The sequence below is a fragment of the Aethalodelphis obliquidens genome, unplaced genomic scaffold (assembly GCF_003676395.1).
Source record: "Aethalodelphis obliquidens isolate GAN/ISIS:26980383/991018 unplaced genomic scaffold, ASM367639v1 scaffold22, whole genome shotgun sequence".
Classification (NCBI taxonomy): Eukaryota; Metazoa; Chordata; class Mammalia; order Artiodactyla; family Delphinidae; genus Aethalodelphis; species Aethalodelphis obliquidens.
In genome coordinates, this window is record NW_020837966.1 from 23,610,137 (window position 1) to 23,636,477 (window position 26,341).

Here is a 26,341-nt window from a genome sequence, read left to right on the forward strand (position 1 = left end):
ACTATACTACAAAGCTACAGTAATCAAGAGAGTGTGGTACTGGCACAAAAACAGAAATATACATCAGTGGAACAGGATAGAAAGCCCAGAGATAAACCCATGCACGTATGGTCAACTAATCTATGACAAAGGAGGCAAGGATATACAGTGGAGTAAAAATAGTCTCTTCAATAAGTGGTGCTGGGAAAATTGGACAGCTACATGTAAAAGAATGAAATTAGAACACTCCCTAATGCCATACACAAAAATAAACTCAAAATGGATTAGAGACCTAAATGTAAGACTGAACACTATAAAACTCTTAGAGGAAAACTTAGGAAGAACACTCTTTGACATAAATCACAGTAAGATCTTTTCTGATCCACCTTGTAGAGTAATGGAAATAAAACTAAAAATAAACAAATGGGACCTAATGAAACTTAAAAGCTTTTTCAAAGCAAAGGAAACTACAAACAAGACCAAAAGACAACCCTCAGAATGGGAGATAATATTTGCAAACGAATCAACAGACAGAGGATTAATCTCCAAAATATATTAACAGCTCATGCAGCTCAATATTAACAAACAGAGAACCCAATCAAAAAATGGGCAGAAGACCTAATTAGACATTTCTCCAAAGAAGACATACAGACGGCCAAGAAGCACATGAAAAGCTGCGCAACATCACTAATTATTGGAGAAATGCAAACCCAAACTACAATGAGGTATCACCTCACACGAGTTAGAATGGGCATCATCAGAAAGTCTACAAACAACAAATGCTGGAGAGGGTGTGGAGAAAAGGGAACCCTCTTGCGCTGTTGGTGGGAATGTAAATTGATACAGCCACTATGGAGAACAGTATGGAATGTCCTTAAAAAACTAAAAATAGAATTACCATATGACCTAGCAATCCCACTACTGGGCATATACCCAGAGAAAACCATAATTCAGAAAGGCACACACACCCCAATGTTCACTGCAGTACTATTTACAATAGCCAGGTCATTGAAACAACCTAAATGCCCATCGACAGATGAATGGATAAAGAAGATGTGGTACATATATACAGTGAAGTCTTACTCAGCCATAAAAAGGAATGAAATTAGGTCATTTATAGAGACATGAATGGATCTAGAGACTGTCATACAAAGTGATGTAAGTCAGAAAGCGAAAAGCAAATATTGTATATTAACGCATATATGTGGAACTCAGAAAGAGAAAAACAAATATTATATATTAACGTATATATGTGGAACCTAGAAAATGATACAGCTGAACCGGTTTGCAGGGCCGAAATTGAGACACAGATGTAGAGAACAAACGTATGGACACCAAGGAAATAAAGCAGCGGGGCGGGTGGGGATGGTGGTGTGATGAATTGGGAGATTGGGATTGACATGTATGCACTGATGTGTATAAAATGGATGACTAATAAGAACCTTCAGTATAAAAAAAGAAAAATTGTGAAGAGATTGTCATTTTACTCTGTGCTGTATGCGATTTAACAAGTTAGCCTGCCACAGTTTCATGGATCTGTGGTAGGAAGACAAGAAACTATGGGTTCAGAGACTAAGGACCCTTTATCACTTGAAATAATGAGAAGCCAGAACATCAGCATTTGTTAATATTGTTTCATCCATCCAATTCTTGCCAAATGAAACAGAGTGCCCGATTACTCTTTCACAAGCAGTGGATTGCATTACAGGTGAGGAACCCTGAGTTCAGCAAACCTAAATATTTTGTAATCAACAGTAAGCATATCTGCTTTTTGCTCCCAAAGCAGATGCTATGTCTACATTCCAGGTTGTAAGCAAATTTGTGCTTTGCTCCAGAGGAAAACTCTATCTATGTCCTCCAAAGCTGTTCACAATACAAACATCCTTGAAAAGATAATTGAGAATAAAAGGCAGTGAGTATGTCTCTCACTTAAAAGACATGCAAACATATGACGATCCCATAGATAATTGCTTCTCAACATGGTGGTTCTTTCACTACAGGTACTTTGAGAAGCACGGATCTAGATGTTTGTTTGCTCACAAAAGTTATAATCTAGAGGTGTTCAACCTCTATTCTATATGATTCCAAGGGCCAGTGGTTGTGCCTCTGAAATCATTTTAGGGATTGGTAATTTTATAAGAAAAGAAACCTTTGTTTCAGTTATGCATCATTCTTTTTTAAGAATGAAATCCTGGGACTTCCCTGGTGGTGCAGTGTTTAGGAATCCGCCTGCCAATGCAGGAGACACATGTTCAGTCTCTGGTCCAGGAAGATCCCACATGCCGTGGAGCAACTTAAGCCCGTGCGCCACAACTACTAAGCCTGCCCGCCTAGAGCCCATGTTCCTCAGCAAGTGCAGCCACCACAATGAGAAGCCCACACACCACAGCGAAGTAGCCCCCGCTCACTGCAACTAGAGAAATCCTGCACACAGTAACAAAGATGCAACTCAGCCAAAAAAAAAAGTGTTTAAAAAAAAAAAAAGAATGAGATCCTGCTGAACTGTAAAAAAAGAACTAGAGTAACCTAAATTGAAAGGGGTAAAGATAAGCCCCGGTTATGAGAAGTAACCACAATTTCTTGAGAATTTCTTCAAGAGAAATACAGATTAGAAAAGAACAAAAGCCCTTGAAGGCATTCTCTGGAGGATTTGCAAGATGGTATATATTTACACCTTGGAAGAACCAGGAAATTTCACTTCTTAATTTTATAGCTCATTTCATAGAAGAGACTATTTTTGCAATGCTAAGTGTGAAATACTGATTAGAAAGGTAAGAAATGGAAAACCCTGCTGTGTAAGAGGAGGAAAAGACATTGTGGTTAACTTCTAGATGTAAGAGAAATTAAATCAGTTAATTCCAGAGAAAACATATAGGCCAAAAGAAACTTATGGAGAAGTGAAAAATACAATAAGAAAACAAGGAATGGACTTCCCTGGTGGTCCAGTGATTAAGACTCTGGACTTCCCTGGTGGTGCAGTGGATAAGACTCTGCACTCCCAGTTCAGGGGGCCGGGGTTGATCCCTGGTTAGGGAACTAGATCCCACATGCATGCCGCAACTAAGGAGCCCAATTACTATAACTAAGACCCAGCACAACCAAATAAATAAATATTAAAAAAAAAGAAGAGTCCTCACTTGCAATGCAGGGGATGTGGGTTCCATCCCTGATCAGGGAACTAAGATCCCACAAGCCGTGTGGTGTGGCCAAAAAGAAAGGAAAATAAAGAAAACAAGCCAAAGTGTGGAATAGTTTGCATCTTTTAATCACAAAAGTGAGAAAGACCAAGAATATAGTAGACATCTGACCAAGTAGAGTTAAATCAAAGTTAAGGCTACACTCTGCAGCCTCTAACTCCTAAGAATGGAAGTATATTGAGGAAAATGTCATGCAAATGAAATAAACAGTAATTAGAAGCACTGCTGCATATCATCTAGATAGCTTCATCTTGAGTGAAAGTCTGGAAAGGAGTTTGAAAGGGAGTTATGCTCCAGAGAAACAATGACATCTCAAAGGAGAAGAAGTTGAGTTAGATGCTCAGGGATGAGTTTATGTCTATGCACTCAAGAGAGGTTTTGGCAATTCCATACCTGTTGCTTTCCCCCTTCACACTATCAAATCAGAGTAGGTAATAAAGGAGGAAGTTGAACTTTCACATAGTTTCTCCTCTGCTTAGATGCTATAGGAGGCCCCATATAAGAGGAAAAGCTGAAAATCTTGTTTAATGCTCTAAAGTGGACTGGAACTGGTACAGGAGTCCAGGCAGCTTGCTACTTAGAATGCTCTCCTTGTTTGTATCATCTCCAAGAGGGTTGAATGTTGATCCCTCTCATGCGTGCGTGAGTGTAAAATATATGTAAAATTTTTAAATAATATATATAAAGCAATAACCCCTTGACTACCACATCCCCATTCCAATATCATTTCTGTCCCAGATACACATACTATCAGTTTGGTATTTCTCCAGACCTATGCACAGATATTTATGTTATCACATATGTATGTATAAAATGGGATTATATACAAGAGGGATCAGAAAACTATAGCCTGGGGGTCAAATCTTTTTGGCCACTTGTTCATTTACTACCTGTGAGCTAAGGTTGGTTTTTACATTTTTTAATTGTTACTTTTAAATAGTTATATGAAAACTCATATGACAACTTCAGTTTTGTCTCTTGGTCTTGGTCTGCAAAACCTTAAATATTTGCTATCTGACCCTTTAAGAAGTGGTTTGTCAATCCTGGATATAGAATGAACAGTTTTCCAAAATATCTTAATGTATATGTAAAAACATGTCTTAGATATCTTTCCGTGAATCTGTCTTATTCGTTTTAGCTGAAAGATGATATTGCATAGTACGGATTATTGCTGTGTAGACCATATACGTCTTGGTAGATATTAAGGTATTGTCCCATCTTTAATGTCACAAATAATGTTGAAATACGCATACTTTTTGTGCACATGGGCAAGTATTAGTTTTATAAACATGATTACTGAGTCCCTTGGTGACTTAGATAAATGTTAACATTTTAATTTTTTTAATAACACACATTATAATTTTTCCTATCGTGGAACAACTGAAGTGCAGAAATGATATAATCAAGTAATTTAGACTTCAGCTTCATTTTTATATTAATATATGTATTTTTGCAAAAACTGCCAAGAATGCATACAGTTCTGCCTAAAAGAGTCTTTAGTGTATGATACATGTTTGCAAACTTAACAAGGAGAGAGAAGAGAAAGGATTTCTAGCACCTAAAATGTTATTAGTGAACTATATCATCCTTATCATTAATCATTATCTGTTATGTCATGTTTGCTCTCCATCTGGTTGGGTATCAGGTGTGATGCTGAAGAGTTTCAGTATATTGATTCCCAACTAGTTACTACTGGTGGCAGGCAGATTAGGTTACTCTGTGACTATTTATTAACTCTGTTAATTGTTTGACAAATTATTATTGACTACAATTCACACAATGATAGATGGCCAATAAGATGTTAAAGAGCATTTACTGTACTTTTTTGAATTCTTGTTAGATCTTACATTTTAAAATTTAAAATTAAGAAGCATTCTTCCTTTAAGGGGATGAATGAGTTATGTTATAAAATTAAGGTGTGAATAATTTTAGTATGGAAATGAAACCTCATTTAAAATAGAGTAATGAAGACCAAATTAACCTTAAATGCTCACACAATTAAGGGTTGTTGTCAAAATCTTTCATTCTTCTCTGATAATGAGTGTATTAGAAGAGGGTTCTACTAATCAATATTATAACAGTAGGAGAGCAAACCTGGGAAAGAATACAAAGTTAGTGGAATAGGCCATGATACAAATGCTTTCTGAATGGAGTAATGAAAGGGAGACAAATGTGAATTCATGTTCTTTTCCAGCACTTTTATGCATATGAAATTTCAGTAAGGCCTGAGCAAGAGAAAATAATGAAACATGTTTTATTATTTTCACCTTTAAACTTGAAAAAAAAGGAGTTTAAACTTCAAAAATTTGCTTATTTGAAAATTGTTTTTAAATTTAGAAAATATAATGTGAATTGGCCTGAATACTGGAAACTAATTCTAAGAAATGAGGATGAATATTGTATAAGAATTCAACAACGAAACTTATTTCTGACTTTCCTTCAACTCAGCTTATATCTATCTTATTCATCGGTGCTTTCCTATATTAACTAGAGTAATGCAAGCTAATGTGACAAATAAACCTCAAAATTGTACTGACTTAACACAATTGAAGCTAATTTCTTGCTTGGATAACAGTTCTGATGCAGGTGTTCCCAGTCAGAATGTGGCTCTACTCAACCTGAAGATTTAGGAATTCGGATTTTTCCATCATGGAACTGCCTCTCTTATTCTCTAGCATTCTAGAGTTGACTGTGCTCAGGTAGAATAAAAGGAAAAAAGAAGGTGGAGAAGCCCTAACACTTCTTAACCTTGTCACAATAAAAGTGACATATGCCACTTTTATATTCCATTAGCAAGAAATAGTCTTATGACTTCACTTAAATGCAAGGGAGGCTGGGAAATGTACTTTCTGTCTGGGCATCCAGTTCTCAACCACTACCTATTCTGTGGAGGAGCAGCATATATTTTGGTGCATGGTTAACTGTTTGACGTAACTGTTTCAGAGAAGATGTTACATTTATATTTGTGGAATGAATGAGGTTTGCATTTGTTTGGACTGCTTTCTGGGAGGGAAAATGATCATCAAGGTGAAAGGTCATCCATGAGAATCATGAAGTTTTCTCTCTTTTGTAAATGGCAATAGGTAGAAGCAATGTGCCAGCCACTTTCCAGCTTCATCACACCATAAGACCCCTCTTATGCTCTGCTTCCTTGGTCTACACATTCTTTCTGAAATCTAACAACAGGACTGCAAAGTTCCTATGACATGCAACAACTGTAAAGAATACATCCTGTTTCAAAACCCCAAAATTCTCATCCATTCCATGAAGTTTTCCTAAACTAACTGAAACTATCACTCTTCTGTTACCTTATATTTTCTTAACTATCTCATTCAAAATGACCTCTTCTTAATTTCACATTGATTTATAATTAGCAGTGGCTCTGTCTGAATTACAATTTTTATTTATGTTCTAATTCCTTCCCTACCTCACTCTGTTCATCAAATATATTTATAAGCATACTAGCAGATATCTACACATTGCAAGGAAATGGCTTCTTAAAGAGATCTTTCAGTGAATTAAGCCCATGTTTGAAAGATTGGCTATGTTAAAATATATCAAATACTTATTGGTCCAAATAATAATACTGGAATCAACAGGTGGGGATTGGAGAGAGGTAGATTTTAGTGCAATATGAGCAGACACTTTTAGAGAGGCAATTGGGGGTAGTAGAAAGAACACTGTACTTGGAATCTAAACACCTTGGTTTGCACCTGCAGTACCACTTAATGGTTTTGTGATTTCAAACAGGTCACTTACTCTCTCTAAATTTTAATTTCCTGATGCACAAAATGAAAATTATTAACAACAACTTTGTCCTTCTCCATACAATTTGTATGAATATGAAAAATAATATCAATGAAAGTCTCGTCTAAATTTCAATGTTTTGCTCAAATACATCATTGTCACTTACTGGAACTGTCTCTTCATGGAACAAGGCATCGCACCCAGTAATAGATTCTCTTTAACTTGAGCCATGATGCTTGTGCACAGTAGGTCTTCAATATGAGTTTCAAGTTCGGTTGAGTGCCCGCAAGGGTCTCCTCAAACTGTGAGATAATCTGGTTTTATTCAACTGAACCTCCTTATTTTGCTGATGAGGAAAGGAGAGGTGAAGTCACTTACAGAAGTGTAATTGCATGAGCACAGCACATTTACCCTAATGGCAGCATACTCTGGAATCATGTGGGCTTTGGCCTTTGCTCAGTCTGGGCTTCAGCCTTTGCTCTGTCTGGGCTTCCTTTAGCCCTTTCAGTCAACTTATTTTGGTTGCTGTTTTCTTGTGTGCTGTGGCCAGCAAATGCTCTTGACTTCATATAAGATAATTCATCCACACTCCAAAGAGGTTTAAGTCATTCATCTATGAATATCTTGATGACTCAACTGGCTTTTAAAGAGGGAGAAATCATTCAAATGGCTGTTTTACTTGGTACCCAAGTTCAATATGTTTTCTAGTTTAAGTTGAACCTGATGTAGTCATCAAAGAATTGAATTATCTTTGGTTCAGTATGATTTAATACATAAACTAGCTCTATGAAAGGGTAGAGTATTAGAGAACGATTTTATAATAATTCAGATTGTATGACTATATAATTTGAAATCAAGAAAAACATATCCTTACCACTGTGGCATCTATAACATTAGTATATTTAGAAGTCTAAAAGCTGATATTTCCTGGTGTCTAAGGAAATATTTTCCAATTAAGCTTTCAGCAGATATTTTTATTCTTTGGTTGGTTTATGCTGCATGAAATAGTTCAAGATGAGATGGGTTTCTTGCTCAAATTAAGCAGTTTGATATGATGGTGACAGAGGGGGTGAATAACTATAGATTCATTCAGTTACTGATGACTTGACCTCTCATTTTGTCTCTGTCAATATGTACCTTAGCATGGGTCAAGTTAATTTGTTTACAATATCTGCTTTGGGGACGTGGAATTACATGATTTTCTCTGGTATTTTTTTGGTTATCTTAACTGAGGTTACCGAGTGTGTTAAATTGTAAATATCCCCCTTTCTCTACATTCTTACCATTAACATATTCTGGTCATAAAATCCCTGATTTAGAGAAATTAATTGTGTCATATTATTCTAAATATATAGAGAATAACCTTATGTAATTTTAATGAAAAAAAAAACATCACAGTGAAGATATAAAGTGAAATTATAACGTATTGATCTGTTTTACCAACAAACTATAGTTGCTAGTATTGAAAAATAATGTAGTTAGAATGTGCTATAACTTGCATATTGGAAAAAAATATTTCATTTCTGTAAGCTTTTTAATATTGTTTCTATTCCATTGAAAACTTCTTCTAAGCCTTGAAAAACACAGGAAAGACTGTTGATAGAGTCTCATGATATATAAAAACCAGGCAGCATTTTAAACTGGTTTATTACATCTTTCACACATGTGATTAACAGGTATATAAAAGATAGTGCTGTCTAAAAATTTTATAACTGGAAGTGTTTCTTAGAGTTGCAGTTTGAGTATATAATCACAAGCTTGCATATAGCTTTATGAAATCTGAGCATTTTCTTCATCCATTGAAAGTGTTCAGCATAACCCCTGGCATATAGTATGGCCCTTGGATGTTAGTTGTCCTTATTATTATCTATGAAATAGAGGACCTGAACTAGATCTACATAACATGCCCCAATGAGCTAAGTTTATTCTTCTTTTCTAAAGTCTTTCTTAATGTACTTCAAGCTGTGTATCTGATTCTAGATGTGATGTTCTCACAGGGAAATATTAATTTTTCTAAGATTCTCTTTTTTTAATTCTTGAAAATGCAAACAATGATTGTCACAAAACAAACCAGTTTATCACTTTTCCTCAGAGAAGGTATGTTTGTGCATGTGCATAGCTGTGAAATTAGTGACCAGCACTTCTAAGTTTTGCCCATTTGAGCTCTCTCATGCCCATAGCAGCATTTTTTCAGCCAATATGTAGACAATTCCAATCCCACTACAGAACATCAAAACTAGAATTTTAGTCTGACTTTTGCTTTCTGTACAAAATATTTTAAAATTAATTTTTGGAATTTATATTTCCAGTAGGATGCTAGGCTTTAGAGATACAAATAAAATATCATCCTTAATTTTAAGGCAACAAAAATTGGGAAGAGATACAGACATGTAACTATTTATTTCTATTATTTAGTATAGTATCATATTATATTATCTAATAATCTGGTAAGTCCAATGGGAGGTGTACATGGTGATACAGATGTAGGGCATCATATCATAAAAAAGGTGAACAGGAAATTACTTGGCACTTTCTTTAAATTTAAAGAAAGTTGTTGAATTTGAAGATGGAGAGAAAAGAGAGGAAGTGAAAAGGATGAGAGGAGGTGGAAAGGACATCGTAATCTATATAGATAGGAGCAAAGGCAGGAAAATAATAATTAAAATGGATTTGTGGGACACTGGCTAGCAAACTAAAGCAGGTCAGTATAGCAGGAGAATGAATTAAGGAATATCTGGAAATTTTTCTTATTGGTTTTAGACATATGCAGCCAGAGCTTGCAACCTACTTGAAAGCATTTGAACATCTCACCACCCAGTCTACAGGGGCATTCTCCTTTTCTGAACTTTAGCAGTCACTACTACATATTTGATTAATTTGTCAATTATACATGAACTTCCCTGATATATTTCTAAAGTTCTTTTGATTTTCTTAAACTACAAATTCTTATTGCTTTACTTCTCACATAAATTCTTTAAAGGCAAAGTTTAAATATAATATATCATGTATGCCCTACATTGCATACATGCTTCATATACAATTGATATTTGGTAGTATTTTGTCATTAACCTATATACTTTGTGTTAATATTTGTTTTGATTTATTATTCCCAAGTCATCACCTCTGTTATAGGTTGACTTGTGTCCCTCCAATGAAGATATAGTGCTTCTGAATGTGATCTTATTTGGAGATAGGGTCTTTAAAGGGGTAATCACATTAAAATGAGGTCATTTAGAATGGGTCCTAATCCAATATGACTGGTGTCCTTATAAAAAGAGGGCATTTGTAAACAGAGGGAAATACATAGAGGAAGAGAGTGTAAGGAGACATAAGGAGAAGGTGGCCATCTACACACCAAGGAGGGAATGACAAAAGAGTCTTCCTCATAGACCTCAGAAGGAACCATCCTTGCCAACACCTTGATTTCAGGATGTCTAGCCTCCTCCAGAACTGTAAGATAATACATTTCTGTTCTTTAAGGCACCCAGTTTGTGGTACTTTATTACAGCAGCCCTAGTAAACTAATAGAACCTCTAAAATGACTTTACAATACGGCTGAAATGTTTTCACCACACAAAACAAAATTAAGTCTTATAAGTTTTAAAGTCTGTTGAATATCCTAGATTCCTGAGCACACAGAAAATTACTCAGTCTCTGCTTCAGTCATTGTTGGAAGACCTGGACCATGGGTGTGACAGTTGATTTTATGGTGTCAGCTTGACTGGCTGCAGGATGCCCAGATTAACCATTATTTCTGGGTGTGTCTATGAAGGTGTTTCCAGAAAATATTTGCAAATGAAGCAACTGACAAAGGATTAATCTCCAAAATTTACAAGCAGCTCATGCAGCTCAATATCAAAAAACAAACAACCCAATCCAAAAATGGGCAGAAGACCTAAATAGACATTTCTCCAAAGAAGATATACAGATTGCCAACAAACACATGAAAGAATGCTCAGCATCATTAATCATTAGAGAAATGTAATTCATAACTACAATGAGATATCATCTCACACCAGTCAGAATGGCTATCATCAAAAAATCTACAAACAATAAATGCTGGAGGGGGTGTGGAGGAAAGGGAACCCTCTTGCACTGTTGGTAGGAATGTAAATTGATACAGCCACTATGGAGAACAGTATGGAGGTTCCTTAAAAAACTAAAAATAGAACTACCATACGACCCCGCAATCCCACTACTGGGCATATACCCTGAGAAAACCATAATTCAAAAAGAGTCATGTAGCACAATGTTCATTGAAGCTCTATTGACAATAGCCAGGACATGGAAGCAACGTTAAGTGTCCATCGACAGATGAATGGATAAAGAAGACGTGGCACATATATACAATGGAATATTACTCATCTATAAAAAGAAACAAAATTGAGTTATTTGTAGTGAGGTCGATGGACCTAGAGTCTGTCATACAGAGTGAAGTAAGTCAGAAAGAGAAAAACAAATACCGTATGCTAACACATATATATGGAATTAAAAAAAAGTCATGAAGAACCTAGGGGCAAGATGGGAATAAAGACACAGACCTACTAGAGAATGAACTTGAGGACACAGAGAGGGGGAAGGGTAAGCTGAGACAAAGTGAGAGAGTGGCATAGACATATATACACTACCAAATGTAAAATAGATAGCTAGTGGGAAGCAGCTGCACAGCACAGGGAGATCAGCTCGGTGCTTTGTGACCCACTAGAGGAGTGGGATAGGGAGTGTGGGAGGGAGGGAGACGCAAGAGGGAAGAGATATGGGGACATATGTATATGTATAACTGATTCACTTTGTTATAAAGCAGAAACTAACACACCATTGTAAAGCAATTATACTCCAATAAAGATGTTTTTTTTTTTAAAAGAAGAGATTAGCATTTGAATCAGTGGACTCTGTAAAGTAGCTTGTGCTCCCCAATGTGGGTGATCATCATGCAACCTTTTGAAGGCCTGAATAGAACAGAAGGCAGAAGAAAATTATCCATTTATCCTATCCTATTGGTTCTGTTTCTCTGGAGAACCCTGACTAATACGAGTGATAAACAGGGAAAGAGTCTTGATGTACTTTTCCATTTCAAATATATCTTACACTTATAAGGGAAGTTTTATAAATACCTGCAAATGTTATTTGTCAGTCAGTTGCTGGTTGTCAATCATCTCTCAATTATGTATATATGAAGTATTCAGAGCTGGTTAATCTCAGGCTGATTTCTTTGTGCCTCCCCGGCACACATGTGATATCACTCTCTGTTCCATCAATTGATATGTGCTTAGGAAACGCAGACTAATTTAATATTATCCTGAACTAACACATAAAAAGCTAAGTCTGTTTAGAAATTCATGCATTCCCAAAGACAAATATGTATCATATCTCTATTAACAGATATTTTGGATTATTTAATGAAATGGCTCATTTCCTTGATAATCAAGAGTATAATAATCTCTGTGTTTAACACTGTTACAACTTTAGGTTTTAAATTGTTTATCATCAGTCAGATGTTTTTCATTTCAGTTTTCTGTACTGTTTAGGCCAGCATTACAGTGCCAGCTGATGTAGTTTGGCACAAAAGGAAGAAATCTATCTGGCAATCTTAACTGCTAAGGTTCGGAGACTTTATTGAGTTCCACTCTCAGCTCTTAACAACACCTGCCTCTTTGGTGACTGCCTGTACCTGAGGCACAAGTGGAATCCAAGCTGCCATTTCACGCTTTATATCTTCCATCTTCTAACCCCTCGTTCTTGCTGCTCATGTGGACAATTGATTGAAATTTGATATGACTACAACCGCTTTCCTAAGAATTTGGAATGTGGACTCAGTGAAGGAAGGCACCTTTGTAGGTGCTTGGATCTTATTATGTGACTTCAGAATCTATGAGTAGCCAGGTTTTCTGGCTTATATGAACTGGGAAGCAGATATGGCAGATCAACAAATACGAGAATAAGGAAGCAAATGTTTAAGACTTCTTGCTGAGCTTCTCAGGCCCTGGTTTAGTTTCTTTCCGAAACCCTGTTCCAATATTGCCCTTGAGTGTCGTAAGACTTCTCTATGTGCTTAAAATACTTTACCTGTCTGATGAAGTTAAGCTAATATAGAAATCATTTGGTCAAATCTCCTTCTTTTGTAAATGAGGATATTGAGGTCCAGGGAAGTTAAATTGTGGGTCCAAGTTCACAAAGAATTAGTATTAGAACTAGGAGAAGGACACATACCTCCAAATTCCCAGGTAATGTTTCATTTTGAGATAATTGGTCAGAGCAGTTCTCTGTCTTTGAAAATAGCTGAGTTGGAAGCTAATAACTAGTAGATACATCTATTAGTAAAATAATTATCATTCACTGTCTACTATGTGCTATTTGCATTCTAGGCCCTAGGGATATAGCAGTGGATGAAAAGAATGAGGTGTCTGATATCATGACACTTACAGAAATTATACTCTATCATCAATGTAGTCAAGACCCTTTGAATTTCTCTGGTAGGATGGATAGATTTGTACAAATGCATCTTTTTGCTGGTCTTCCCTAAGGCAAAGTTCATAAATATACAAAATGGTTGGCTGAAACCACAAGTACAGGTTGGTCCTCACAGAATGTAGAGAAGCCAGCTGGTCCCCAGGAAACAACAGGAATGGGAAATACAACATAAGGCACTGGAGGGCATACTTATACCACATGTGCCCCACGGTTCTGACCTGTCCAATATGTCAGCGCACTGAGAAAGTTTAGGGAATTTTAACTCCTTAGAGAAAAGAGTGGTTGTAAATATGTACTAGCCTTCTTGCCCCTTTTTATTTGATTTTCATCATAAATCATCTCTAATTGCTGTAGACCTCCTGGCCTCAATCAGCCGACATGTATGCCCCGGTATTTAGAACTCTCAATGCTTTAAAACGTGAGATGCTACATTTGCAAGCACCATGATTTCAACTCCCTTACATCAAATTTAAGGTCTTCCATGATCTGGCTACAGGTACATATGTACCTCATATGTATGAAAAGAAATTAACAACTGGTAACTGAAAGAAAAATATCTTATTCTGCAGTTTTCCTTAAAATTCCACACAAGTCCAATCAAATCAAAATATTTATCTTCCTGTATTCCACCACTACCACCACCTGCCTTCATGATTCCTTTCCACTTATGCCTTTGCCTCTGCAATTCAATGAATCAAGAGTGCCTCCTTCCTATCTCAGAGCTTCAATAGCCTCTCCAACAGCTGTTATTCCACCTTTGTTCCTTGAGTGTAGGGCCAGTTTAAACACACTGAAGATTCCAGGTAAGTGCTTGCCTTACCTTCTTTATCACTAAAGTATATACCTATGTGACCATCTCTTGGACAACAGGCCAGAAGGAGAAATCTGCTAGGAAGCATTTCCACCGTGGTAATTATATGTGTAAGGAAAGTCCCTTCCCCTTCCTTCCAGCTTTAGCTGTAGAACTGAGATGCAGATGTGTATTTGCTGTAGCCAATGTACCAATCTGATGGGGAGATTGAGACAATCTCAAGAGAAATCCATTCAGAGTACTGCCATTATTGAGCCACTCAACCAATCCAGGTGCCACCCAGCTCCACACTTCTTGTTACAAAGGAAAAATAAATCTTTAAAGTCACTTTTATCTGGGTATTTTCATACTTGCCACAAACCAATGCCAACTGTTTTTAAGCTACTGCATTACTCTATTTGTACCTACATCTGTTTAGCCCTTTATATCTTATATTAAAATTATTTACTTATAACTTATATGAATATTTTACTTTATGATTAACTAAGGTGTTCTCCTCATGTTAAACAAGAACAAACTGAAGCCTGCAGCAGTGCACTGTCTGAAGGCACACAACTAGAAAGGGGCAATTCTGATTTTAAGCTCATAACATCCTTGAGGTATAGCTTCTCTTGCATAATTAGCCATATGCTGGTGATTTTTAACAGTGCTGAATTTTCATAGGTTCCTCCTTCACAAATTGCCTTCCTACAAGAAAGCTGGGTTTATGTGAATGTTTGTCGATTGGTGACTTCATGACTTATAACTATACTTGGCTATGGCTTCCTGATGGGGATAATTCTGATTGGTTCACACACTAAGAGAGTCTTTAGTATTTCTCAGAATATGTGAGAAGAAGTATAGCTTAGTGGTTATGTGAATGGACTTGAGTCAGAATGTTGACTTCACACCCAGATTCCACATTTGTTAACTGTGAGCCCAAGACAAAGTATCAATAGAAATTACGTCTAAAATCAGCTCTTTCTCTAAAATCTGCTATGATATCTTCTGTCTGTTTTTACTGTAGGAAACTATTATATTTAAACCACTGAATAAAGCACACATGGTCTAGTACATAGGTGCTCAAAATGTGTTTAAATGAATGAAATGTGATAGGTGAATATCACCCAAGCCTTCTTTCATTGACATTAGTATTTAGTAATAAAAGTTTCCTAGAGAAAATACACAGGGACAAATAATAGATACTGGGTTATTGTGGGTACTAAACTAGCTTTTCTGTCAATTTTCACCTTGTATCTCCCAACATCACAGGAATTATGGTTAAGGCAAAATATCTATTGTAGCCTCAAAAATGTTACAGTGCTGAAGCTTTGGGCTCCCAATTATATAAAAATTCATAATTGCCCATGGCATGATTTCTTTTAAGTCTTAATCCCAAGGGCTCTATCTAGTTTTCTTGCCATGTTAACCTCTTATAACTCACCCTGGCAAGTTTCTTTACACTCTTTCTCTTAACATGAATTTTTTTTGTGTGTGTGTGTCCACAGTTCTTTTCAGAGTCTCATTTGCTCAATGAGACATAAGAATCCAGTTCTTTCAAGAAAAAGCAAATTAAAAGTTTATTAAAGCATGTATCGCCAACTCGACAGGCCCCTCTGGATCCATTTGAGCTTATGACCATAGTGAGTCTTCAGGAAGGTTTTTATTTCACAAACCACTGAGCCCTTCCAAGCCACATACTGTTTGATAATTAGGGGCTGTATTATGTGTGATAGAAACCCAGTACTGAAGAAAACAGTGGAAGAGAGTAATAGAGACAACCAGCTGTTGTTTTTCTGCCACTGTACCACTTGACTTAAACTATGTTGCCATCCAGATTTATTTGGAGCCAAAACCTTTTCCTCACAGTAATGCAATGGGAAAGAGAACACTGTGCCATCCTGCTGTATTGCCACAGCAATAGCTAACATCTGTGTGGGCTTTACAATTTACAGTGTCCTTTTCTATTATTTATCTTATTTAATCCTCACAATGTAACTGCCAAGTAGGAAAACGTGGCCTTGTTTCAGAGGTGAAAAAGATATGCATGACTCTATGTGACATGTTCGTTCAAAGTGCAGTGGTGGAGCCAGGACCATTTGGTTTCTCTTTGGCTCCTCATACTTGCCATCATCATCTATGTTTATTTTGATACCTGTGGAGACTCCAACTTGTTCTTCCTTATTCTCTGATGTCAGCAATCCTGTGGTTTCTATAACACCAGCCAGCACTTTCCCTCCAACCACTTTTGACTGGGAACCATCAGTCCAATGGCCATTGACCATTGGGTCAGCCCAGCTTAATTGGCTAATTCCAAACTGCTGTCCCTGCTGAGCTAACAGGGACAGAAGGCTCTTATGGCATTAATCCCTAAGGGAAAGTTCAAAAGAAGGCAACATGGCTATTTTAGAAATTTCTCCCTTGGTAACTGCCTTGTCACCACAGTTCACCTGATTTAGATTTGAGCAATATTCAAGACCAAGTTTTACCAAATGAAAGCACATATAGGAACTATTTAGAAATTACCCATCTGGTAGTTTCATTTCTCTTTAGGAAAGTTCCTCGGTTTTATTAATCTTTGTGTTGCTTTTGAAGTCAAACCTGCTGGTCTTGCAGATCCTGCTTCCTTGCAGCTAGGACACATATTTATAATCATTACTTCCACTCCTTGAAGGCAACCTTTGGACTTTATTGATCACTTTACATTAGTTAATACTCCCCTGGCATCCTTGAGTTGTACCTTATAGAACTGGCAAACAATTTTAGCATCCTCATCTTTCATATAACACGTTCACAAATGAAGAATCTGTGATTATTCTAGTGAGATGAGTACCGATATTTTTAGGATTCATGATGCTTCTTTCATGTTGATATAGAGAATAGAGAGACTGCTATTTTTACACTGTTGTCACCTTCTAACACTTCTTGAAAAGGTAATGACAAGGTAAATATTATAGGCAATATTTTTTTATAAGTTTATTTGTTTATTTATTTTTTGGCTGCGTTGGATCTTTGTTGTTGCACGCGGGCTTTTTCTAGTTGCCGCAAGCAGGGGCTACTCTTCGTTGCGGTGTGCAGGCTTCTCTTGTTGTGGAGCACGGGCTCTAGGCATGTGGGCTTCAGTAGTTGTGGCATGCGGGCTCAGTAGTTGTGGCTTGCAGGCTCTAGAGCGCAGGCTCAGTAGTTGTGGCACACAGGCTTTGTTGCTCCACTGCATGTGGGATCTTCCTGGACGAGAGCTCAAACCCGTGTCTCCTGCATTGCCAGGAGGATTCTTAACCACTGCACCAAAAGGGAAGTCCCATTATAGGCAATATTGAAAGATATATTTTAAAGTAAATTTATCATTTTAATCCTATTCTTGATGTTCCATTTCTTCCCTCCCTCTCTCCTTCTTTTCTACCTTCTTTCCCTCTCTGTTTTATTCTTTCTGATATCGGCTCTGATGCTCTATAGAAATATGAGTGGCACTAATTCCAGAGGAATCTTCCTTCAATGAAATAATCTTTGCCCCCAGTTTAAGCTAAGTTTGTAAAGCAAGGTGTGGCAAAAATGATTACAAACAAGAACATCTCTCTTCCAATATACGTGGCTTCATTAATATTTCAAAGATTTAGAATCTTCTTTCTTTTTCCAGTTTTTCACAGTGATTTTTTTTCTTAAGCTTGGAATGTATGCTTTGGAAGAAATTATAAAGGTTACTAGAGATGCTTATTAGGTGGCTCTGAGAGGAGGGCCTGAGGCTGCAAAATTAAAGTGAAAAGATGAGCATAGAATGAGTATCTTGTATGCGTTGCTTCTAGAGATATAGTCATAATGACCTCTCAGTTTCTGGAACAAGCCTAGCTTAGTCTCATGGGCAAGCCTTAATACATTCCAAACCTGGAATTTGGAATTTTTTTTTTCCAGTATCTTTGTCTGAATGACTCCTCAAACATCAGGGCTCAACTCAAATGTCATCTACTCAGAGGAGCCTCCCTCTGATCACTGTAATGCAGGTCCCTCTGTTATTCTCTAACACTGTATTCTGTCTATCATTCATTATAATTATTTTTCTATGTTTACTTGATTTTGTCTTCCTTCTGCAACAAAATGTAATCTTCATGAGTCTGGAGACCTTGTGTACCTTGTTTCCATTTTATTTCCAGCAACTGAAGTGGGGACTGGCACATTGCAGGAATCCATAAGTATTTGTTGAAAGAACGAGTGAAGTCATTTTTTCATAATGATTCTGAATTATTGAAATTGCCAGTAGGGAGCTGAGGTGGGGCAATACACGGATATGTGGAATCCTGAATCTGTTTCCGTATCTGTTTTACATTTTTGTTCAGGTTTATTGAGGTGTAATTAATATATGGGTCCAATATAAAGTGCACATTTTGATGAGTTTTGATATATGTATACAGACATAAATCATCACTGCAATCAAGATAATGAACATAATAGTCACCCTTCCCCCACTGCCACTTTGTCATTCCTTCTGACTTCTGCTACCCACACATCATCAGACAAATACTGCTGTATTTTCTGTCACTGAAGATTAATTTTCATTTCTAGAACTTCATATAAATGGGATCATAGAGTATGTAGGGTTTTTTGGCCTGGCTTTTTACACTCAACATAATTATTTTGAAATCCATCCATGTTGTTGCATGTATCAATAGTTCATTTATATTTATTGCTGAATAATATCCCACAGCATAATTTGTTTATGCATTCACTGTTGATGGAAATTTGGGTTGTTTCGAACCCAAATAAATGTTTCAATTGCTACATCATTGTATTGAATTGATTTTTTCATCATCAAACAATAACCCTCTTTATCCCAGGTAATATTCTTTGTTCTGAAATCTATTTGGTCTGACATCAACATAGGGTCCTCCAGTTTTGTATCGATTAATGTAGGGATGGTGTCTGTTTTTCCATTCTTTTACTGTTAACCAACTTGTTTATTTATATTAAACGGGTTTAAAATGGTACTTCCACTTCCAGTCAAGGTATTTACCCTTCCACCAAAAACAACTAAAAAAAATGGACAAAATGTGAGATAATTGTTTTCAGCATTGAGCTTTGTGCAGTACAGGGCAGCAGCTCCTGGAGAGAGTGGAAACAAGTGAAGTGAGTCCTACAACATAGCAGTTTAATATGTGGAGAGTGTTTCTAGGTAGCAGTAAAGGAGGAAGAAACTAAGGCAGAGCCCAGTGGATGCCCAGAGTTTAGGAAATGGAGCTGGAATGTTAAGAAGGACCAGTAAGAGATTAATAGATTGGTAAAATTGTAGACATAGAAATAGACACTATTGAAAATGAAACAGGGGACTTTCCTCGTGGTCCAGTGGTAAAGAATCCACCCTACAATGCAGGGGACTTGGGTTTGATCCCTGGTCAGGGAACTAAGATCCCACGTGCCACGTGGCAACTAAGCCCACGCGCCACAACTGCTGAGCTTGCTCACCTCAGTAGAGAGCCCACGTGCTGCAAACTACAGAGCCCTGGAGCACGTGCGCCCAAACTAGAGAGAAGCCCTTGCACTGCAATGAAAGGCCCCACATGCTACAACTAAGACCTGACACAGCCTAAAATAAATTAAATAAATAATAAAAATTTTTTAAAATAATAAAATGAAACAGAAAAAAATAAAATAAAGAGACCATCATTGAGCTGTGGTATAGCTTCAAATGGCCTAATGTACATGTAATTGTGGTCCTGAAGGAGAATAGGGAGAAGGAGCAACAGAAAAAAAATTTGAAGATTTATTGCTTTTTTTTTAAATTTTATAAAAATTAGACATAGATGTAAGAATCACAACCATCCCCAAGCACACAGTATATAAAGAAAATTATACCAAGGCATATCAAAATCAAATTTCTGGGAGCTAATGTTAAAGAAAATATATTATTAGCAGTCTGAGGGGGGAAAGAAAAATACACATTACATACAGAGGAGCAAATATAAGAATGGCAGAAGAATTCTCATAGGAAACAAAGCAATCCAGAAGACATTAAAGCTGCATATTCCAAGTGTGTACTGAAAGAGAAGTCTATCAATGTAGAAATCTGTACAGAGCAGGAATATCTTTCAGAAATGAAGACAAGATAAAGACTCCTCAGGCATAATTATGCAGAAAGCATTCATCACCAGCAGACGTACACCAAAGAAATGTTAAAGTGAATCCTAGAGGCAGAGAGAAATGATGTCATACAGAAAGCCAGATCTTCACAGAGGAATGGAAAGCAAAGGAAATGGGAAATTTGTATGTAAATATATAATATTTTTCCTATTTTTAAAGGGTATTTAAAAATGATTAAAGCAAAAACAGTAACAATACACAGTATAGTTTATAATACATGTGGAAGTGAAATAAAAACTAGAACAAAAGATGGTAAAGTAAGTATACCACTGTATTTTTTTAATATACTGAAGTGGTATAATATCACTTAAAATAGACTTATGATATTAAAAATGTATACTGTCATCACCAAAACAACCACTAACAAAAGAAGTAAAATGAAATTATTAAAACCATACTTAACCCAAAAGAAAGCAATAAAAGAGAAAAAAATGGAGTAATAGCAGATGTCATAAATAGAAAACAAATAGCAAGATGTTATATTGAAACCAAACTTTGTCAATAATCACAGTAAATGTAAATAGTCAAAACAGCCCAATTAAAAGGCAGAGATTATTAGATTGGGTTTTTTTTGTTGTTGTTTTTTTAAGGGAGAATGCAAGATCCAACTATATAGTGCATGGAGCTACTTAGCTACAGTATTCCTTCTACATCTTTGAATTGTAGCAAACAGAAGTACCAACTGTAGAACAATAAAACACACACACATAAAAAACACACACAAATCACCAGATTGCAATTATGCAAGTGACTCAATACAAAACTAATGAATTAAAAATAGAATAACATTTGAGCACAATCTGTAAAAATCACCTAAAACAATAAACATGGGGTAAGGTATCATTATGACTGTCTACTTCTCCAATCTCTACCTCCTCATTCCTTCTGAATATACACTACAGTCTAATTAATTCACACCCAATTGTTTAATTTTCCAATTTATCCATTCTTATCACTCTTTTATGTCTTTGCACATACTCTTCTCTCTGCAATCCCCTTTCTACAGTTCTACATTTGGATACATCATACTAATCCTCCAATATCTGGCTCATATAGCACCTCCTCCATGAAGACTTTCTGACTTTCTCAAGCTGTTTGATATACACATGCTAAATGATACAGTGCTAAAAGATGGTTATTCTTTAAGCAAAGCATTCTCCTTTAATGACTGATACAACCCTTGAGTCAGGCGATACTAACATGAAAGAAACTTGGGATGAGAAATTAGATAAATTATGCAAAATCAATTGTATAACATATGGCAGAATCAGAACTTGAATATCAGGTTTATCACTTATCCTAGTAAATAATAATAATTATTTTTAATTCACAGTAATGGACAAGTGTATATATTGTCACAGCATTCTTTCTCACTGAAATAGTTATACATTAAATAAGCTAATGGAAATCCTCTCTGAGCTTCCCATAAGGCTTATTGTGAGTGTGTAAGCATTGTGTATTTCAGACAGTCTCCATTAAATCAGATTATATAGGATAATATATGTGAGTGTATACAAACAATGTAATGCCATTCAAATGCTTTTATAAGCAAATGAGATTCACTGATTAAAGACCTCTATTGTATTATCCTTATATCTAGAAGAAAAAGAGGCAGTTGTAATACTGGAGTTACAAGGGACTAGGTTAGCCAGTAGCATTGTAGAAGAGATTTGATGCCTAAGCTTTTCATGAGAAACGATATAGCTGAATTGATTTGTACCAAGGGATAGCAAACTGGACTTATCACTTTCATTTTTCTTCTCATCAGGAGTGACACTGTTGCAGTAGAGAATTTGCTCTCCACCTTTGATGTCTATTATTGTATATAAGATTATAACTCTGATACTGATTTTCCCCATTACAGTAGGGTTGATATAGCTTGCTTAGGTTTAATGCAGGACATTCCAGGAACCTCAGAAAATAGCTAATGAAGTCAGGGAGGAGTGAATAGACCAGAACTAAGTGACACAACTTGGCTATAGAATTGGTCTTTCCAAAGATGCTGACAAGCAGGCTAAGTCACAATTTCCAATTGGCAAAGTTCTGTTCAACCCGTACTGGTGTAAATCTTCAAGGTGTAATGATGAAATTCATAAGATATGTGAACAGAAGATTTCAGACACTGATGATATCCCTCAGGGTGATGGCAACATCCTCATTTGGTTCAGGTCCCCATGAACTACTCTGTGATGGACCAGTTTAGTAGCCATGTGTTTGGGTTGGATAAAAGCAGGATCCTAACCAACAATCTGAAGTATGAAATGAGGCTCTAGACATGTCAAGCAATTTATCTCCAGGCATATCATAACCTTTGATTTCAGAGTCTAGTCTCTTGTAGTTTGAGCTCCTAATTTTTGTTGGTTTTCATTCTAATTGGGTTCAAAGGAGCAGAAACTGCTGTTTGAAGGACTTAAGTAACTGCTTTTAAGTAAAGAGAATCTCTCTCTAGCTTTCATCTTTCAAAACAACTGATAATAAAAAGGACAAAGGAGAAGAAAAATCAAAAGTAAATGAGATTTTCCATAAAATTAAAAATAAAAATAGTGCTGAATCACAATCAAGAGAAGGCTAAAAATGCTTTGAAAATTACAACTAGACAAGGAAAAATACCATGATTTTATTTGTGAATATTTCAGATCAACTATTCAGAGTTCTCCCAAAGTATATTTACCATCTTTAGGAGGAAAAGAAATTCCTTTCACTGAATATCAAAGTACTAATTGTACTGTTAGAGCCTTCCCTGAACTTTGCCCTCCAAAACACCATAGTATGGAAGTGTCAAGGGCCAAGTGAGGAAGCATAGATAAGACAAGACAACATGGCAGGAATCAGAATATCACTGTGACAGTGTGCCAATTAAAAGTGGATGGCAATCAGTCTAAATCAGGAGAAGGACCTTTAACAAATCAGGTTGCACTCTGACCAAGGCCAGACTAGAGATATATTATGGAATAGATTATTTCTGAGAATGTGTTTGAAACAATAGACTAAAATCCAAGATGCTGATCTAACTCGCATTCCCACCTACTCCCTGACATTATGCAAAAATCATCTGGTCCAGAAAAAAAAAAGTACTCTCATGTAAAAATGAGTAACCACCACAATAAATACAAGGAAACTATGTAAGTTTCCTTACATGAAAAACTGATGGGAGAAAAGCAATTCAGCTCATGAAGTGTATGTAGCAAAGCAGATTTAAATTATGAGTTATGAATATAAATATGACTTAAAGTGTCTGAAAAATGATGAAAATTAGAATTTCAAAGTGTTCAAAGGAGAGGAAAAAAACACAACAGAATTAGAAAATAAAAAGTAAGCTGAAAGGGATTAGTGAAGAAATGAAAGAGATAAACAGTAACATTATGAAAGCAAAAGTCACATTGGAAGGACCAAAATGAAAAACACTCCAAAACATAGCAAGAATAAATAAGGTCACCTTCAGAAAATAGAACGAAATAAAATTGAAAAGAAGGCATGCTGGGGCTTCCCTGGTGGTGCAGTGGTTGGGAGTCCGCCTGCCGGTGCGGGGGATGCGGGTTCGTGCCCCAGTCCAGGAGGGTCCCACATCCCGCGGGGCGGCTGGGCCTGTGGGCCATGGCCTCTGGGCCTTCGCATCCGGAGCCTGTGCTCCGCAGCGGGAGAGGCCGTGGCGGTGGGAGGCCCATGTACCGCAAAAAAAAAAAAAAAAAAGAAGGCATGCTTACAGTGTTAGAGAAAACAATAACAGAAATAGAAGATGAAGGAGAATCAACATACAAATAATTGAATCCTCTGAGAGGAATAAGCTAAATAGAAAATAATCAGTTGTATGTATAGATCAAACAAGAATAGTGACAAAACCAACCAAAATATATGGTGGAGGTGAGGATGGGGAAGGGGGAGATGAATAAACATTGTATAAATCAAGGAACAATCAGAGAAGTGAAATCACTGGGGGAGAGCTCTCTCTCTTTCTCCTTCTCTTCCACCCCCACTCCATTCAATAGGAGATTTATTATATGGATTTGATCTTACGTTCTTCAGTTGTGAGAGCTGGTTAAAAAGTCTATGTAAAACTGTTGCCTTTGTGTGTGGTGCTAGGGTCTAAAATCCACGGGGCAGGCAGTCTGGGAGAAAAGAAAGACATGATGTAGGAAAAGCATGGACAAACAGGAGACTGTAAGGATAGACTGAAACCAACGTGAGGCTCTCACCAGCTCTGAGCTCCAACTTTGTAAAGAGGTGTGACCTGCAGGAGAAACTGCTGCCCTTCTTCTCAGAACTAAACACACACCTGTCCCAGAAGTCAGAGAAACTGAAGGAGGCAATATGGCACAAACTGAAGGAGCTGAATCCTGCTTCTGTCCCACTCCAGAAAGTAAGATAGAAAAGATGCTACAGCTTGTGAGAGCTATAACAATCGTCATACCCTGCACCAACTATCTGAGTGTAAAAAATATGTGGAGGCAACTTATAGAGACAGTAAAAAAAAATAAAAATCAGTGGTTGCCAAGGGTTAGTGGTCAGAGTGACATATAGATGAAATGTGGAGGATTTTTAGGCAGTGAAACTACTCTGTAGGATACTATACTGGTCAATACACATCACTATACTTTTGTCCAAAATCATAGAATGTATAACTCAAAGAGTGAACCCTAATGTATGCTGTGAACTCTGGGTGGTATTTGTGTGTCAATGTAGATTCATCAATTTCAATAAATGTACTACTCCAGGGCAGTATGTTGTTAGTGGTGTAGGAGCTATGCATGTATTGGGGTAAGGGTATTGGGGGAAATCTCTTCTTTTCACTCAATTTTGCTGTGAACCTAAAGCAGCTATCTAAAAAGTAAAGTCAATTAAAATATACATATATACATATTTATATATACACACTATATATAATATATCTGCTTCCTGAACTTCTGCCTTTCAAATCTCATGTAAATTGTGTCTTTTGGCCCACGTTAACCAGATGCTATATATATATATATATGGGAGAATCTGGAAATCTTTGCTCAGCCAGGGTTTCAGAGACTATTATGTTAATGAAGCCTTGGCACAGCACTCCATGAGTGGCAGCTGAGCTCCCAACACCTGTTTCAGACCATGACGTGTTTAGTTGGAAAAAAAGACATGCCAAGACAGCTCTCACAGTTAGGAATCAGAAAATTGTGCTCAAGCCATTGTCAGGTGTCTTTCTCAGAAGTAGAGAAGCAGAGAGAAACAATGGTTTGCTCCAGGACCATGGAATGATCTCCATTTCCTCTTTAGAATTGTCCTCCTCAATCTGTATTTTAGTGCTGAGTTTTTGTTTTGATTTTAAAGCCATAGATTAATCCCTCCAGTTTTGGCAACAAATAAACCTCTAGTACGCTAGCTGCAAAAATGGACTTGAATGTAACAAGTCAGTGACCTGGTTCCACATAGTTTTAGCCTCCGGAAAGAGCATATGAATCTGGGGAGGAGAAAGTAAGTATGTATGAGGCTTTACTTTCAGCCATTCCCTCAAAGACTTTGTCTGCAATGTTGGCAACAATTATGAAACAGATTTATTTATTTATTTATTTTTGGAATACATATTTTTTTCCTCTCCTAGAAACAACTGTATTTAATGTAAGGACAATCATAATTCACCATGGAAAGCCACATGATGCAGTAAGGCATCTGAGCACTCTTTTGGCTTCTGTTATAATTTACTTTATTCAGGGCTTTTGGTAAATTGTGTAGGTAGAAGCATTATGAGCTTTTCCAATATCTCACTAAATATATTTAGAATGCTTAATTGAAACTTAACCTTTATTTTGTTCAATACATGTTGTCTCTAGTTAATAGTGACAGAGAAAAATAGGCTCCTAGGTTAACGCCTTATATTTAGCTACTTCTATTTTCCTTTAAAGTTGGAAAAACGAAGGTTCTGAAATGAAGTGATATAACAGGAAATCAACAGGGTAAAGAATAATTTTCATGATTTCTTCTTGGCCTTGCAATTATATCCAGTACACTTGCTGATGAAATAAATTCAAAGGAAGCCATTAATTTCCTTCCTATC